At 37.1% G+C, this 4,139-nt stretch overlaps 1 long non-coding RNA gene across 2 annotated transcripts; it reads left to right on the top strand.

The window, feature by feature from the left end:
* Positions 1-1,056: 1,056 nt before the first annotated feature.
* On the top strand, positions 1,057-3,742 carry LOC120146228. 2 transcript variants are annotated; one of them, XR_005518193.1, is made up of 3 exons: positions 1,057-1,736; positions 1,960-2,290; positions 2,469-3,742. It is a non-coding gene; the product is annotated as an uncharacterized LOC120146228 (long non-coding RNA). The 2 variants fall into 2 exon arrangements; XR_005518194.1 differs by having other exon boundaries at positions 1,960-2,349.
* Positions 3,743-4,139: the final 397 nt, after the last annotated feature.

Here is a 4,139-nt window from a genome sequence, read left to right as displayed (position 1 = left end):
ATCTTGAAGATTTCTTGGAACACGTTTATCTGCTCAATCTGGCAGGAAAGAAATCATCGAATTTTTTAGGGTCGATTTAGATCGATCGATATTTTGCTTAAAGATATTATTGAAGTTGTTAGTATTAGACTTAGGGGTAAAGCTATTAATAGACTTGATAGTACTAATTATTACCTTTGTAATGCTTGGGGTATAGTCTAACCAATCTTTGGTTCTTTTTGTAATTAGGCTGATTAGTTTCTTTTATTGATTGGTTGATTGGTTTTAGCAAAACATTTGCTATTTTGGGTAATAAATTTCTGAATTATCCAAAAAAATAAGACATTCAATGTGATAAAAATATGGAACATACATATATACTCATGGGACTAAAATAAAATAAACAGAGAATAAAATGCACTAATTAAAAGACTAAAATTAAAGTATTAAAAAATGAATGGGAAAAAAATAAAAGACAGAAAATTAAAGTAATGAAATTAAACTAAATTAAAAGGCAAATCAAATAAATTATAGGCAATTAATTGACATAAGATGACCAAATTAAATCTAATTATAAAATGCATAGTTAAAATCAAAGAATAAGTATAATGACCTAATTAAAATAAAATCAAAATCTATAGTCCAAAATAAAGCTGTTAATTAAAGGATTAAAACATAATAAATACAAATATCATATCAAAATCATAACAAAGTAATAAAAACCCAATCAGTGACTGGAAATGAATAAATATAAAAATAGTGACTGATTTCAAATAAAAACCATGGCAGTATGATGACTAAATTAAAATAAAGTAAAACATAGTGGTCAAAATAAAAAATGGATCTAGTGACCATAATATGAAAGCACAGAGACTAGGGGGTTTAAATGCGATTTAATCCTAAAATGAGTGGCTAAAATGTAAAGATGCTGTTAACCTTGAAGACCTAAGAATGATTTACCCTAAAACTAGTGACTTGAGTGTAAAAATACGATTATGTTGAAGAGACTATATGGACATTAGCCCAAACAAATATATACACCCTAATATTAGCTGTTTCGGCCAGAACCAAATAAAACCTAAAAAAAGCCTCAACTTATCAACTCTCTCTCTCCATGCCCCGCGAACGGCGCTCACCATGGAGGCTAAAAGACTCTCGATCGTCGGCCACCGACCTAACGGTGGCTGTCCCCGCTCCGGTCGACCTTCCACCCGGCCAAAGGGGACTACACGACCTCCTAAGGAACCTCGAAAGCTTCTCCTCTCAGCATTGAACCCGAAACCCATGACTCACAACGACGATACCACCTCCTCCTACGGCGAGAAGACAGCGAGGTAAAACCACTCTTATCTTTTACGTTTTTTTATTAATATGCTATTTGATTTCGAAGAGAAAAAAAATAAAATGAAAAATAAAGCTGAAAATAAACGAAAAACCAAATGGAAGAGAACATTTGCTGTGTTTTTATTTCCAATTCTCTTTGTATCCTCTGTCCTTTTTACACTGTAATTTTTATGGGTTATATATTAACCCATTTACATGCTTAAAAAAATGATGATTGTTGTTTGTTTGGTGGTGAGCTGGAGCCGGGACGTGGAGGGACAGCTGGTGTTGCTGGAACGTTGAGCAAGGGAGACCATGGCTTGGTTGCCGGCGACGTGGAGCTGCTAGAGGCCACGGGTGGAGCTGGGCTGCTGGCAACTGCTGTGTGGAGCGGGGAACCAGCTGTTGTTGCTGGAAGCTGCTGGAACGTGGAGGTAAAAATGATTACAGGTTCTAATATATAAACAAACACGCGCGCATCACATTTCATATAAATTGTACATACAAAGAAAGAAATTAACTAATAAAAAATAAAGAAAGAAAGAAATCAGATACAAATATATAAAATGAATGAATGTATTGAGTAAATGAAATAAAACAATTAGGTTGATAACTGCTAAGTGAACTCATTCACTAATGGTGTTGGGCAAATTCTAGGTTTGGTTGGAGTCCTTCTGCCAAAGTCCACTTGAATCGCATGGGCAGAAAGCGATTTGATGGCAGTTTACTTTCTCCAAATATTCCAGCTTTGGGAATTGTATTTGAAGCTCTTTCCAGTTCATCTTTATACTAGCCAAGTACTTCAAACGTAAAATCTTCACTTTCCATTTCTTGTCAATTTGACCTAGGCTAGTCAGTGCTCCTCCTCTGATATAGAGACGCTCAAGGCATTCCAGAGTCTCGGGGACCAGCCATTGAGGGGGTTCTCTTCCTGGGTAACATTGGAGTTCTAACTTTATCAACTTCTTCATCTCCGGTTTTGATGACGGTGCGTCACTTGCCTGCTGCTTGGTATATTTGATTGCACTTGCCTGCTTCTGCTTCTTGGTATATTTGATTGCACATGCTCCCCATGCGCTTGCCTGCTTCTTGGTGTCTTTGATTGCATCTTTTTTCCCATCGACCTGGGATTTGTCGACACGAGCTCCTATCCATGCTATTTTCAGGTTCTGAAGGTTCTCAAACATGGAGAAAGTAGTAGCCTCTGGATGTAATAAGTCATAGTCGTTGACGTTGATGCTGAGCTTAACCAGGTGTTTCAGCTTCTTCAAGTCGTCGAGAGTGCAAGGGCTTTTTCTACTGATTACAAAACCCTCGAGGACTTTGAGATCTGAAAGCTGGGACAATTGCTTGGGGATGTTGTTCAGCAAAAAGCACTCGGATAAATCCAAATAAGCAAGTTTGTTGAGTGAACCGACCTCTCTCGGGAGTTTCTCCAAATTATGACAAGCTCTAAGATCTAAGACCCTCAGGTTCTGGAGTTTGGCAAGACACCCCCGGAGCTTGGAGATTCCGGAGATTCCTTGGAGACTAAGAAACCTTAGCTTGTTCATATTCTTCAACCCTCTTAGAAAATCCTTGTTCCCCACCTGTATATGGTGCTCGGCACTGCACATCCAGCTTCCCAAATAAAGCACTCGTATTTTTTTCATCTTTGAAAACAACTCTTCGGGCAGATTGAGGAACTGCTTACTCACATTGAACAACGTTTCTAGCTTTTCCAGATATGCTACTCTCTTCTTCTCTTCCTCCCCCTGCGCCTTCTTCTTCTCCCGTTTTACTCTCTTCTTCTCTCCAGCCTGCGCCTTCTTCTTCTCCAATTCTACACTCCTCTTCTCTTCTGCCTCCGCTGTCTGCTTCTGCTCCGCATTCGGATCAAACTCCTTTGGAAGTGGAAGCTTCTTAGACCACCAAGAAGGTCCTTGGGATTTGACCAGGCATATTTTCTTGCCTTTGAAGAAATTTTTGTCGGGGTATCCCTTGGGATAGAAACTAAAGAAGTTAGCCTCCTTAGCAAGCCTGATGACGAGACAACGGATAATGGGATGCATTCTATAGCTTGTAACCAGTGGCACGCTTTTCTTGGTAGCAGGCTCAATGAATCCCATCTCCACAAATTTTGGGAGAATTTAATTAACCGAAGGCTTTTCGTCTGGCTTTGTTGATGACGGTGACAACAACCTTTCCCCTTCCCACCAACACCGTAGAAGCCTCTTCTTCACCACGGCATTCTCTGGTAAAATGGCGAAACATAACAAGCACAGCTTGTGCCTCTCATCAAGACCGTTGCAATGCTCTTCAAACTCTTTCAGGAAAGTCTTGCTCTCAAATATTCCATAGGCTTCGTACGGACTAGGTAGCACCTCTGTTCAAGGATTTGTAAACGGAATATATAATTAACCTCGTGTCGCTATATACATATAAGAACTAATTAACTAAACATTTTAAAATAATTACAATCAATTTTTTTTTGAAAATAATTATTACAAAATCGTTAAAAACACGACTTTCATGAGATAAAATTAAATAAAATCATAATTATTTTGAAAAATAAAATTAAAATACATGTTTATAATGAATTATACAAAATGCAAATTAAATTAAGACATCATATTAAATAGGGTAAAGTATACAAATGATTTTTTGACTATAGGATGATACTTTATTAAGTGTTTCAATTATTAAAAATTATAAAATGATTTTTTGTCGGTAGGATGTATTTTTGAATCCATCAACTATTAAAGTTACAAAAGCTCACTCGACTATTTCATATGTTCTAAACTCGTCATTTTTAGTTAAAAAATTTACAGTAATCTGAGTTGGATATTAACATATTG

This window comes from Hibiscus syriacus, unplaced genomic scaffold (assembly GCF_006381635.1).
Source record: "Hibiscus syriacus cultivar Baekdansim isolate YM2019G1 unplaced genomic scaffold, ASM638163v2 tig00110904_pilon, whole genome shotgun sequence".
Taxonomy (NCBI): domain Eukaryota; kingdom Viridiplantae; phylum Streptophyta; class Magnoliopsida; order Malvales; family Malvaceae; genus Hibiscus; species Hibiscus syriacus.
This window is presented reverse-complemented; position numbering and strand designations above follow the sequence as displayed.